We start from the raw sequence: 15,329 nt of genomic DNA on the forward strand, positions 1-15,329 counted from the left end.
GGTCTTGGAGCATATCTTCCACGGAAAAAGAGGACTCCTGCAACTCTCCGTTGGGTTCTGAAACCACTTGTTTGCCGATTTTGCACAACTCAAAGGTAATCCATAAATAGCTAATATTATTTATTAACAATATATTTCATGATAATAACATACTTTTTTTTAAATAAGAGGAATTAGAAATTCCACATGAAAACTCTGTTGACTAGAACAGGGTCTAAGAAGCAAAGAGATACCACTGTTTGTTCTATCACACCAGGGGTTTGGGGCTGAATTATTTAATCTCAGTACAATTTCAGGTGTAAAATGACATAATTAACATCTTTATTCTCCTGCCTCCCAGATGTCTATAGTATGCTTTGAATGATTTAATGACCATTTATAATTATAGTACAAAATTATCATATACTGCAGTATGAGATGCGAAGCAAGTTTAAATTCTAAGCTCCTAAATTCAGGGTATTCTATTCTTTATTAATATGAAGCGAATCTCAGAGTTGCCAACAACTGGCTGTGTAATAATTGACCAATTTAGTTCACCTTTTCCTGGCTTAGTTTCTTATCTGTAAAATGAGAATAATAATTACATCTACCTCATTGGGTTGTTGTGAGATTGAGTGGGTTAATAAACAAAATGTAGAACCTTGAAGCATAGTTAGTATTATGTATTTTCCCTCATTTTGCATTCCAGAAATATTTTATGAAATTATACATAATGAGCAGGGTATACCTGTCTCACAACATGGAATGCCCTCCTTCCAAAAAAATTTCATCATGTCATTTTAATTTTCCTTCTTTTTCCCCTGTGGAATTAAATATTTTTAATGTTTATTGGCCATGGTTATTTCTCCATGGAATTTACTCTTCACATTTTTCTATCATAATATGTGTCTTCTAATCATTGATATGAGTCCTGTATATGTTAAGAATACTCATTTTTATCAGCCTGTGTGACATTGCTAAATTCTGTTTATGATCATGTCTTTGAAAGTTGAAGGAAAAGAACGTAAGTTTTTCTTTGTAAAAGGAGCTTAAGAAATAGACTATCAGTCATCATTGTGTTATTTCTTTAGCCTTAGGAGACAGATCAAAAAAACTCCTACGATTTACGTCAAAGAGTGTCTGCCTATGTTCTTTTTTTACAGGTTTTATGGTTTCTAGTCTTACATTTAGGTCTTTAATCATTTTGAATTTATTTTTGTATATGGTGTGAGGAAATGTTCTAATCTCACTGGTTTACATGTAGTTGTCCAGTTTTCCCAGAACCACTTGTTAAGAGACCATCTTTCCTCCATTATATATTCTTCCCTTCTTGCTGTAGTTGAATTGACCATAGGTGTCTATTCTGCTTTTAATCTATGTCTGTTTCGGTGCCATTACCAGCACCCAAGCCACACACCTCGTGGCCTTTCTTTCTCTATGTAGTATGTATCTCTCTAAATAAATCTGCCTTTACTCAATTGTGGCTCGCTTTTGAATTCTTTCCTACACAAAGCCAAGGACCCACACTTGGCGAGGCACGTCCCAGGGGCTCAACAGAGACCTGGGACACGGCCCTCCTCTCACCCCATAATTCTTTTCTCCTGTATTGTAAGTGCAAAATATGCACAATGATTATAAAATATTTGGTTATTCTATAAAATCGTATTATACAATATATAATCCCTTGTTCAAATAATGTGAAATATAATTCCATCCAAAATGTTTTTCCTAAAACCTGACCTACATCAATAAATATGGATAAATCTACATATTTCATGCATCTTTTCCCAGAAGTCCTTTTTTTCAGTTAAATAATCTAAAGGAGAGTTGCCTATAAAAGTACCTTAAACATTAGATTTCTTTTTGACTTTTCACACAGTTATAAAATTCAACCTGCCCTAAGTGTTGGCACAAAATGAGAATTTCAACTTAATGTAAATCTTGCCAAAATACTTAAGAAATATAAGCCGACAGATCTGGAGAACCATCTGGCAGCACTTAATGATGTCAAGAATGCGCACCCCTGACCTAGCAGCCCTCTCCTGGGGACATCTTCCATGGGTTGATCCTGGAGGCTTGTCGCAGTTTTGCGTGGGGACTGGGAAATTATAGGAAACCTAGGTGTTCATCTCTAGGAGACAGGAGGAAGTATGGTAGAAATAGCCTGTGGGCTATGCACAGCGGTCAAAAGCGATGATTTACATACACGTTAGAGCTCACACAGTCACAATATTGAGTTAAAAATAACTACAAACGTATCTGTAGCAGGATACAATTTTTGTAAATTAAAAACAGATGCATTCATAAAACAACAACGCACATTTTTCAAGGATACAAGCATATCCAAGGACGGAGATTAAGTGCATTAAAGCAAGTGGATATGGAAGGAAGAAATTTGTACTGGCATGTGGGAATAAACGCAGGGAAGAAAAGAAAAGGAAAAAAAGAGAAAAGAAAGCAAGAAAGTGAATTGCACAGGCTTATGATGATGATGTGTGATGAACTGAGGATTATCATTAACTCAATTCTCTGTTTCTGAGGCCCGGTCAAAACACAAGAGAAAAAGAAAAAAAAAAAAAAACCGAAAAACAGAAAAGCAGAGAGTGAAAGAGGAGAAATGATGGGAAGGGAAGGGAAGGAAAAACCACAGGCAGGTTATTTCCTGCGTATCCATTTAACAGCTTGTCCTGTAACCTTTTCATGGTAGTTTCCATTCAGCTGGCATATCTGCATTTCACCAAAGCACCCCCCTGAAGACGACTACGTTCATTATTCCTACTTAGAGTAGGTTCATATGATGACTACAGAGACATTTAGATATTAAGTTGATGGATTTAATCCATACTTGAAACCAGGAAAAAATAAACTGCCTCTCTAGCTGTCTTTGTCCTCTACTAAGTCAGCTGAACATGTCCTGTAAGAGGAGAGTATTTATAACTTTTCTCAGTCTGAAGGCTCTAGGAGAAATCCCTTCCTTGTTTCTTCAAGCATCTGGTGACTGCAGGCATTCCTAGATTTGTGGTTGCAACCCATCAACCTCTGCCTCCACAGTCACCTTGACTCCTCTGTCTTTCCCCGTGAATCTCTTACCAGGACACTTGTCATTGTATTTCGGGCTCATCCAGATAGTCTAAATGATCTTACCTCAAGATCTTTGACTTAACTATCTTTGCAAAGACTCTGCAAATCAGGTCGTAGTCACAGGTTCTGGGTGTCAGGGTGTGGACATAATTTTTTTGTGAGCCACCATTCGATCCACTATGCCATAGATTTTCAAAGCACAGATCTGTCATCTCCTAAGTAATGTGGGTACGTTGCTTTCCTGTGCTTCAGTACGTTGATCTGAAACAGTGGGAGGGCTATTAGATAAGTTAGTATGCATGTAAAGTACCTTAGAGTTCTTTTTTATGTAAATATTAATTATTACTGAGTTATGATGAGAGGTGGACCCATTTACCATGGGGCAAAAAGACTTTAGAGGCAAGATATTACTAAAATACACTTTCCTTCTCTTTACAATAGCCTATCTGGATCTCTTACATTATCTCTGATGGTACCCAGACTCTGGGCTTGACCACAGAAAAACATTCCAAAGGAGATACGGTTATATGCTAGTAAAGTGTGTATTTTTTACATGTTTTGTGATTTGAAAAACACTATTGTAAAAGCCTCCCATTCTCAAAAGGTGTTCCCTACCAGACAGGTAATTCAAGAATTGATTCATTTGTCTTTTTGGGTTTTTTTCCCTAAATTAGAACACCAACAACAGGAGTCTCCAGTAAACTTTCCAAGGAGAGGAAAAGAGGAGTAGAAAAATATATTTGTAAAGAGGCATAATATTTATAAACATTAAATAATTTTTGTCCCAATCTAAATCTGACTTCTACCATTTAATCTACACCATATGGTTTATCATCTAAGGAAAGGCAAGAACAGATAATACCTAGAATAGAAGTTCAAAGCTGACTTTCCTGTAACCATAAATAAGTGATATTCTTGAAAATCAGGACTAATGTGGACAGAAAAGTTCTTTTCCAAATTCTCAAAATGTTCATATCAGGAGCCGCTCTAAAGGATGTGAACCACAGAGTTTTACCATAAGTCACAGGGTATGTCCTCAGGATATATCACCAGTACAGGGTTCACTTGATGTTTTCACAGACAGAGAGAGTTAGAGGGAGGGAGGAGGGGGACGAGAAAGAAAGAAAGAAAGGAGGTGAGCTGATCAGACACCTGGAACTTCCCCACCCTTCCTGGAGCTAAACCCAATGGGAGCATTGTTAGAAGAGTGTGTTCCTCACCCTCTTCACAGAGTTGGAACATTTCCACCTCCCTTGGAAATGCTCAGGGCTTGAAACAGCAACCTCACCTCTGTTTTCCTTCGGCTTCTCTGCCATATGAGATGGATTTAGAAGTTGCCAGGTGCTCCACGTAGGAGTTTACAGAAAATCAGATGAGTAGAGAGATAAAGAGAAAATGGTTGCCATGGAGGAGGGGTAGGTGACCTGGAAACAGAGACTTCAGGGCAGACAGCCCAGACTTGGGATTAGCTGGACCCAGAAAGAATGGTTCTGGATATTTTGTCGCCATAAAAATATCAGAGTCAGCAGAGGGAGGAACATCGAATCAGGTTTTTCTGGGACTGAGCTGGGCCCCAGAACACGGATCTTTCAGTTTTAAAGCTGAGAAGGCCCCAGGAAAACCAGAATGTGGTGGAGATTGGTCACCCCATCCAGCTTTAGCTGTGCTAAAATTAGGCCTCAAGTTCCACAGTAGGGGCCTATGGATCTGAGGCCTAGACCCTACTCCATCTCCATGTGGTCTTATAAATTCCATCCCCCTTGAAGACGTCATCATAACTGGAAGAGGGGATGGAGGAACAGTCCTGGGTGGGGATGAGCTGGTGAAGAAACCCTTAAACACTAAGCATTTCCTTGAAAGAGATTGATTTTACCAAAACAGGACTGTTTAAATCAAAGGAAAATCCTTATCATTGATCAGCTTATGTCCTGCCTCCTTGCAGCACTGTGGGATCCAGGCTTAGGAGCAGGAGGAGGTCTGTTATCGAACATGAAGGAGCTATAATTTTATGGACGTATTTGGGTTGGAGTACAGAAGGGTTTGACATCACGCCATCTGTGTGGTGGCTTTGTAATGTGTCAGTTCAGCTAAGCTGGACTGATGTCTTTCCAATTCTTTTCCCTGATGGTGTTTACTACTTTACCCAAAATGCTTCAGTTTCTATCAAAAAGCTCTTTTGTCTTCCTGCCTAGATAGATAGATAGAGAGATAGATAGATGAAAGATAGATGATAGATAGATAGATAGATAGATAGATAGATAGATAGATAGATAGATAGACAGACAGATCAATTGATCTATTTTTTGGAGCTGGGATGAATTTTTTCTACTTTTTAAAAGAAATCCATATTGAACTTACATTTCTCCACACCAATTGATAATCCTGGTAAGTATTAAAAAAGAGGTTGGATAAGTGGAAAATCTCTAAAATTCTTATTTTTAGGAGAAAAGGGGATCTAAGCTTATGTCACTGGTGCTGATGATTTTGACAGTCGAATTCCAAGCTGGATGATTCTTCTTATTGATTGCATGTTAATTATAAGGTGCTTAGGACACTTAAAAATAATTTTTCCCTCTGCAACTTTTTAAGTTATCTCTATGTCAATGTAATATTAGTCAATCAGCATTACAGAGCACGGCTTTGTACTAGTGCAAGATCATAAAATCATTATTAAATGTGTTCCTTAGAATATCAATAGCAATTAACATTTCAGAATTGTATAGAAGGGTCTGTGTTAGCAACAGAGCAATAGTTGGAAATTGAACTTGGGAGTGGAAAAGATTGAAAAGTAAAAACCAGACTGGTACCTAAAGAGCTATGCTTTATTTTTTGGTCTAAGTTATTCAAGGCTTTTTTTTTTCTCACTTATACATTTAGGAGAAATGCCCATCCCATTGCTTGACACATAGTAGACATTAAATATGCTTATTCCCCTCTCCTTTACTTTTTTAGAATGTGGAGTAAAAGCATTGAGGTCTGAGTTCCCTTCATTAGAATGCATTTCAGAGAAGGGGAAAAAAAGAAGCTAAGTTAGCAACTCTTTGGTCTGGCATTTTGAAGGCTCCTGGAACCTTGGTCTGGAGACTTGGATTATTTGACTCTGATCCAAAACTCTAGGTAAGAGATGAAGCATCAAATAGCTAGGTTAAAAGTGGGCAATAAAAATAAATACTTCATGGTAGATCAGAAATCCTATCAAGATGACCCTGTGTCCATGGCTACATATGTACTTAATAACATAGGTTTTAAGAGATTTTTACAAACATTTAAAAACTATTTTTTTTAATTTATTGTTTTTATTGCAGATGACTTGTGGCAATGAGCAACTATCATTTTCTTCTCTCTTTCTCCCAGCTCGCATGGAAAAACAAATTACTTGCTGTACAAAATAGAGGTTATCAGCAGCGCTGCTAATTGACGGTATAGCTGCCAAATACCAAGTTATAGTCTGACGAACAATATGACTAGTGTTACTCAATAACATTTCATCAATCACAAGTCAGAAAATTCCCAGCAATCAGTATTTTCTTTGGATCAGTAATGCAACTTAATAGTGGCAATTAGCATAATTAAAGGCCAGTGACCAGATAAAAAGTCTTAGTTTGTAATTTTTTTTTTACTAAGAAAGGATATGTATTAAATGCTGTTTGAGTTGAATCCGAAGTATGGGGGAAAATCTCACCAATATGATTAAAAAGCTTTCAATGAGTATTTAATGAGTACCTGCCTACCCAGTGCCCATAAAGGACACTTGTGGAGATAGAATGGTAGAGGGTATTAGTCTGTTCCCCAAGAGTTGACAATGTGATTGGGTAAAGAAAATGGACAGATATAAAACACAAAGCAAAATCTCAATTGCTGAAAATGAAGCATTATAGGAGATCTAAGGATAAGCAGAACTATGTGAGTTGGAATTATCAGAGAATAACATTGAATAACGTAGAAGGTAAACTTCAAGAGGATGTGCAAATGGAAGGCATTTCAGTGGTCCATCTTGTCCCTACGAGCTGACTTCCTATATGAACCCATAAAAACTTGACTAAACAAGCATGTAAAAAGGCAACTGTGTATCCTACTAATTGTTTAGGACAGGAAGTTCAATGCAGTAAAAAATTATACAGGTAGTCATGCATTTTGTAGCCATCAGCACTTGAATGGCAATTGAAATTATGAACATACACAAACTTGAGGACCCAGAGGCAGGGACAAGGAACCAAAGATGGAGTCCTGGGTAAAATACAATGATAGATTTTGAGAGATGCAGGGAAATTATTCATCTGAGGCACCTAGAGTGGTAAGTAGTTATCAATTTCAAGGCAGCAGGAGCAAGATAGGAAAAGATATTGGATCAGCAAGCAGTAAGTCATTGGTATCATTTGAGAAAAGAAGACAAAGGCCAGAATAAGTGGATGTGTAAAATTAAAAAGCATCATCAACCTTTAGAAAAGTTGGATAGTGAAATAAAAAGAGAATTTTCATATAATCTAGAACATTGTGGAAACACTCAGATAGCATTAATATTCTTTTAAAAAAAAAGATGACCATTGCTTTGGTGGCTATTTCAGTATATTATATTAGAGAAAAAACATTTCAAAATAAAAATAAAATAATAATAATAAAAATTATTGTAAAATTATAATATAAATTATATTATGTAATATATTATATTATTATATGTGGTATAGTAATATAGTATATATAAAATTATATATTATATAATATATAATAATTTTATATTATATAATATAAATGTTTAATATTATAAATATTATTAAATCATAATACAATTTTTTTCTCCCATTAAAAGACAGAGTGCCAAATGTGAACACAGTAAACTGACCCTTCAGCATTACATAGGACAACAATGCAGATTCTGATGGTGTTCTTTCATACCATGAAGACACATGCTATTTTAAATAAAGTTGATTTCTAATTTTACCTTTTCACACAAATTATTACAACAAAATGATGAAGCTCTGTTTGTAGAAGATGCTTGCCTTCATTGCTAGAACAGTCTCCCTGATGCTAACGTGATAAGGACTGCAAAGTCGTAATACAAAAATACATACATCCAAGTGCATACATTACAAATAAAGTATCCAAGAATTACGATGAAAAACTCAGGGTGCCTCTTAGAACTGTGTCTGCTAGGAGCCTCTAGCTGGCATCCCTGCTCCCCAGTACCTGCCAGGAGCCTCTTTGGCCAACAGAACAGAAACTCCTCTATAGGATTCTGGTCTACAGTAGGACACTCTGCTGCTGGCTGTGGAAGCACATGTCAAGGGGATGAGATGCAGCTCAGCAAATCGACTGCTGCTGAATTTGTGACGCTCGCCTGCCAAATGCAGGGATTGAATTGAACACAGCCAGCTTTTCTTCTACAGTTGAGAGGTCCTAAGCAAGGCTCCTTGCTGCTATAATAGGTGACAAGCTGGGGATCGTATCATTTATCATCCAAACCAGGACATATGTAAGAGTAAAACGAAGTGCTATTTAATTACACTGGGGCAACGGGTATAAACCAAGTCTGTTGGGTCTAACGGGAGAAATGATTACTTTATTATGGCCCTACCCAGGCTCTATCTGGCCATTTAAAAGGCTTAGGAAAGCAATATCTTATGGTACATCTGAAATTCACTTGCCGTACTTAATTGGGAAGCTCAACTCTTGTACTGAAACAGGGAAATTGCATAAGAGTCAACAAATATGGTGAGGCTACAAGAAAAGTGTAGCCAAGCATACACACCATGATACCTGCGTAGCCCCCTCATTCTCCCTGTGTTGAAATAGCCAGGTCACCACCCAATCACTCTCTGAGAAACCCATCAGCTGATAAGTTTTACCCCCGCCCCCTATACACACAGAACATTCAGTTAGCTCTTTAGTGCCCCACACTTAAATATTTTGAATGGATAGACAAGGATTTCCAGACATTTGCAGAAAGATTTTTCAGATGAAACACAAAGAATGAGACAAGCAGGGGGAAATATATATATATTTTTTTCTCTTTTACATATATACATATATACATATATTTTCTCATATATATAGAGAGAGAAAATGGAAACAATGCAGGCAGTAGAAAAAACACTATGGATACTATCCTCATGAAATAAGAACATGATGTCCAAAATAGGACTTGAAGGGAGAGAGGGGCTATGCAACAACAAGCAAGAGCCTTGTTAAAAATAGGAGAGCAGAAATAACAGAGAACCACTTGGATGCTAGATGATGAGATATAAAAAATAACAGAATCAGTGTATGAGAGAAGCCCAGGGAGATCTCAAGGAAGCAGCTGAGACACAGGTCTAGTGGCTAGCAGTGTGTTTGGAACTTCAGAGAGAATGCAGTCTTCCCTTGCTATCCTCAGAGAATTGGTTCCAGGACATTTCTCAGGTACCAAAATCCACAGATGCTTAAGTCTCCTTTAAAAAATGGTATAGTGTTTGCATATAACTCATCCTCCCTTATACTTTAAATCACCTTTAGATCACTTATAATACCTAATACAATGAGAATGTGATATAAATAGTTGTAAATATACTGTAAATGCTATGTAAATAGTTGTCCGTGTACAGCAAATTCAACTTTTGATTTCTGGAACTTTCTAGATTTTTTTCTAATGTTTTTTATCTGCAATGATAAGTAATAAGGGAATAACAAATAATAAACAAAGACAATTATTAACTCCAGAAGAAAAGGCACAATTGCACAAGAAGAACATATGTATCTCACTTATGGTTACCGGGGGAAAGGGGAGTGGGTAGGGGTAAATTGGAAGTTGAAGATTTGCAAATATTAACTACTATACATAAAATAAACAAGTTTACACTGTATAGCACAGGAAACTATATCCAATATCTTGTATTAATCTATAATTTAAAAGGATATGAAAATGAATATATATGTATGTGTATATATGACTGAAATATTATGCTGTACACCAGAAATTGACACATCCTAACTGACTATACTTCATTTAAAAAAAAAAAAAGAAGATATGTATCTCTTGGCTCTACAGTGAATAACATTAACATAATCATCATAAGGTATATCCTGAATATTGAGTTGACCCAAGAAGCTAGGAAAATGAGAGGAAAGAAAATTGGGGAAAGGGATTCTAAAAATACTGAATTCATAAATTTTTACATTAGATACTCAATAGATAATATCTTAAATAGTATCTGTATAAATATCTGATTCATCTTTTAGAGGAAACACAAAAAAATAGCTAAAGAATTTAAAGGGGTGGCGTTTAAGCTGTGGGATCTGATGCTAGAGTTACGGGGAGTTCCTGTTGTCAGCCGTAAGCTTTCTAGCAGTATTTTATTTTTTTTTATTTGAGAACACATGTCATTGTAATACAAACAAAAGCAACACAAATGTATATGGAAGCCACTAGATGGTTGTGAACAGGGAGTGTTGTGATTTGGTTTACGTTTTAAATGTCAACAATATATTAGGTAGGAAAAAATGCAGACTTATAAATGCATATGCATGGAAAGATCGCTGGAAGGATATATAAATATTTATAAATAAACATATATAGAAATCTTTATAAACATATTTTTATAAAGATTTATATACATAAATATATATATATATATATATACACCATTAATAATAGTCATTAACTCTGGGTGCTTGAGTATCGAGTGATTTAAAAAATAGTTGTATTTAATTTTTTTCTATAACTAATTTGTATTACTTGTCTAATACCTGGAAGAAAATGCCTGAAGTCGGAGACTTCAGGACAGGAGCTGACAGGAGCTGATAAAGTGAGTTTAAGCTTCAGGGCTCCTTACTTGCCCCAGGCAGGTATTTTGTACTCATAGTATCTTTTTTTTCCTTAAATAATGTCTACCCTTATATACTGGGTAAGATTTAGGACCCACAAAACCTACATTTGACCTGAGACATAGGTTCAAATTCTAACCCTACTGCTTACAAGTGTGTGATTATAGTCATATTTTTTTGCCATGCTACAAAATGTGTGAATTTGGTTCTAACAGGGAGAAATCGAGAACAAAGGTGGGGAGGGATAGAAGGGAAAAGATGTTGTTACATGTACAACAAGGATTTAATCAACAGTGGTAAATTTTGCCATTTTAAAAAATGCAATTCAAAATTTAAGATGCTGATACGAAATAGCATGAAATAAAACTTATGAAAGGTATGTATAGTACGGTATCACTATGTGTTTTATTAGAGAAATATGGAACGTATATAAAATAAATTAACCATGCAGGGAAAATTCATATTTCTTATACAATTGGCAATGGTAGTCCCACTGTTAGACAGTTTTTTTATAAAGAAAAAGTTAAAAATCTAATAAACTATCTTTATACAAAGTTGCTTTATTTACACTTCTACGTAGTAAAAAAAATGCAAATTGACATACCATAATTTTATAATATTATACAATGCAATGAAAATAAAAACACAAAATTTGTCCTTTATGCAGTGTATATTTTGCATTTACTAATGCAACGAATGTACGAATGTAGCACAACAGTGACAACTATCCAATTAACACCAGTCTGTTTCCATGCTATTATTGCCCGATTGTCATAGATTTGCAATTATATTGATGTTACAAAAGAACTGTGGTACCAAAAAAATGGGGCAATAGGGATGGGCACTACGAATGTAAAGAACAGAAAAGATAGATAAGGTGCTGGTTTGAACAGAGTATCTTGTGGTATGCCATAAAATATTTGTGAATTTTTCAAGCCCAAAACATTTTCTAAATGCTAACTAAAAATTGTCCTTTGCCACTTGCCTTAAAAGGCTTAGGTCACTAGACACTACAGTCATTGACCTTCACTGCTCCCTGAAAGTTCAGGGCGGAGATCAGGAATGAGGAACTCTGTGTTCTGGGTAAAACTGGCAGGACAGGCCTTCGGGTTGGTGGATATTTTCAGGAGATTTTAGGAGTCCAAACTCTTGCATCTTCTCATATCTAGAAAAGCACTAAAATCATTAATGGAGACATCTGATCCTCTGAGCAGCGACCTTCTGCCAAAACGTGTGTTTGACTACACACATCCCCCTTCACCAAAATCACATCTACCCTGACTTCCCACCCCCTCCACCTCTACAGAGCAGTTCCTCAGAGATGCTGTCTCCAGGGTATAGCCCTCTTTTTGCCCCAATTAAAGCTTAACTCACAACTCTCAAATTGTGCTTTTTTTTTTTTAGTTGATGTATACAGTCTGTGATTTCATACCCATGCCTTTATTCAAAATTAGCGAACAACATACCTCACATAGCAAACCTCACTTATCAGAAATATGAATGAGATGCCAATACACCAGTTACCAATATATAAATGAAGTAACACCAGTTACTTCTGAGTGTGATCTCTGATGGTAAGTCTATTTCAAGGATGTATATATGTATATCTGTAGCTACATATGTGTATATATTTATATATATATATATATATATTTACATGTGTATACTACCATTGCACAAAGCTCTTGGGCCTTATGTGTTAGGGAACAACACTGGGGAGAGTGGGAAGTAATTTTTAGCTTGGTAAAACTTTACCTTTGGCAGCTCGCTTTTATAACTTAGGCAAATTCTTTAAGATTCCCTTATTTGGGGGGAAAAAAGCCATTGTCATTTCTATCTGAGAGTAACTGTAAAGGATTAAATTTCATACTAAAAATAAAATGTCTTTTAATGGGTCTGGCATGTAATAGACACTGTAAGTGTTAGCACATCTCTTTTTAACATCTTTTGAAATAATACAATTTTAAGGTGAATTGTGTGTTTCTTATAATTCTAGAGCTACCTTAAATAACCACTGAATGTAAAATAAACGTTTTGTCTTGGAATGTCCACAAGTTTTTAATGTAGCTACTCTGACGTGCTTCTATGGAGGGTTTCATGTTCTATTTCTGCTTTTCTTATAATTATTTATATTTTGCTTGCTTGTTTTAACTTAATGCATGGATTTGGCCTTCTTTATCCATGAGTGAGAAAGATCTGGTCATCCGTGAAACTTTATATACTGTATTAGTTTCCTAAGGCTGTTATAACAAAGAACCACAAGCTGGGTAGCTTAAAACAACAAAAATTTGTTGTGTGTGTCTGTGTCCAAATTTCTCTCTTTCTTTTTAATAAAGTAACTAATCATTGGACTCAGGGCTCAGCATGATCTAGGATGACCTCATTGTAACTTGATTACATCTGCAAAGAACCCATGACCAAGTAAGACCGATAAAATAAAGACCTGTGACCAAATGAGGTCACCTCCACAGGAACCTGTTGTTAGGACTTCAACGTATCTTTTGGGGATGTACAATTCACCCATTGCACATACCAAGTATTTCAGCTGAGAAGCAATCAACTTCAAGTGTCTTATTTTATTTTAATAAAATATTTTCCTATTCTGAAAAAAAAAAGGGAAAAAATAAGTTTTGTGAAGTTTCAACAGAAATTCAATAAATCCAAACACCACCATTATCTGAATGTGACTTGTAAAAGATTTTTCTTTTTTTTTCATGATATTGAATATTACTCAGTTTTCATGATACGAGAACCTTTTTTATTTTGCCTATTCGTTTATGTAAACTTAACAATTTATGAAAAAGTTTCAAAGGATCAATAATGGTTTCTCACTTTATAAAAAAAGAAATATGGAGGAAACTTTTAGCATGTGTTAAAGGGCACTAAATTACCAATCTATTTTTTCACTCTTGATGAAAAAGTAAGCTGGTTGCTAAGGTCTGAATCTAAGGTTGACTTTGGAAACATCCACTTACTATCTTTGTCTCTCAAAATCCAGTTCATGAGTCACACTCAGTATTCTCTTGAGGCGGCAGGATGAAAATGTTTATTACAGCTAAGTGGTTGAGGCCAAAATGACCTGCAGACCACAAATAAATTTAATAGACCCTAATAAAAATCTCTTTGTGTAACAGATCTTGATATAGAAGCACAAGTACTTTGTGTTTGAATGTTACACTAAGGACTGCCCCTTCCCTAATCCAAAAAAAAAAAGTTTCTCAAATTAGCTAAGTAATTCCTTTCTGCTTCGTAAATATATGTTTTACTCTTTAGCATCTCAAAGGAAAGAATATATCTGTATATATATTCTTCCTGACATTTAAAACTCTATATCTAAGAATAGCTAAGTGTATGTTTCAAAAAGAGCTAGTATTTTTTACTTTTTATCTATCAAAACACTAAATACCTTCTAATTAGGAAATTGAGATGTTTTAATGTTGGTACATTTGTTTGGTCTTTCCTGAGATTTCACACTGGATATTTTAACATTTCATAATATTGCCCTCAACCCTTACTTTGCTTTGAATACTGAGCATCGGTTAGGATTCCCACAAGAACACTTCCAGTTCCTTGACAGCAGGCACTGTGACCTGTCTGACATTGTGCCAATAGCCTGGCACATAGTAGATGGTTGGTAAATGTTTTTCTATTGGAAGGAGGACACCGGTGTGGTAATAATGGAATGTTTGCCTGTAGCTACAAAACACCCCCTCAATTCTGTGAGTTTAGAGGTGGGTGTGCAGAATGTATCTTCTTAGCCATCTATAAACTTGTTCAGAAATGCCCTTGGCATGACTTTCAGATCCAGAGGCATCAAGGATGGTTCTGTCTTAATTTAAAGAAAAAATATTTCTGTTTCAATCAGGGTCCAGGCAGGAAATAAATAGGGCTCTCCAGTGAGATGACTGGGGAAAGTTTAATGAAGAAGTCATTCAGTAAGACTCGGGGGAAGTTAAGAGGATGAAATAAGGTTTTGTGGCTAAGGCCGGGACAGGACTGTGATCACCTCGAGGCCTCAAGGGGCAAAGAGACAGAGCCAACCTTGCAGAAACCTGAAGAAGCTTTCCAGGGAGGAACACACCCATTGCGACCTATGTCTGTGGATGGAGAGAGTCCAAGTTCAGCCTCCAGCTCCTTCTCCTTCTGGGTGACCTGCTGGTGCCTTTACAAACCAGACTCAATCAGAAGCCAGAGGACACATGCCGTCCACAGAGGCCCCCAGAACAGAGTGGAAAGGGGAAGAAGGTGAATATAGAGGGACAAATGGCGATTGCCTAGCAGAGTTTTCTTCTTCATTTTATTGTTTGACCTATAGGCTAAGCAAAAGGATGAAGATAAACCTTTCAAGTACCTTTTAGAAGATATTAATTGAGTTAGCCTAGTCAAGGTCTATTTAGAACTTAGTGCCAGAGACAAATTGGATATTTGCTAGACTAGAACATCTAAAATTGGAACTCTCTAGAATTCCTCCA

At 36.1% G+C, this 15,329-nt stretch overlaps 1 long non-coding RNA gene across 1 annotated transcript; it reads left to right on the forward strand.

The window, feature by feature from the left end:
• Nucleotides 1-6,601, forward strand: LOC140700434 (uncharacterized). Its single transcript, XR_012078826.1, has 3 exons — nucleotides 1-95; nucleotides 6,013-6,177; nucleotides 6,366-6,601. It is a non-coding gene; the product is annotated as an uncharacterized lncRNA (long non-coding RNA).
• The last annotated feature ends 8,728 nt before the right edge of the window (nucleotides 6,602-15,329 follow it).

The sequence above is a fragment of the Vicugna pacos genome, chromosome 12 (assembly GCF_048564905.1).
Source record: "Vicugna pacos chromosome 12, VicPac4, whole genome shotgun sequence".
Lineage (NCBI taxonomy): Eukaryota > Metazoa > Chordata > Mammalia > Artiodactyla > Camelidae > Vicugna > Vicugna pacos.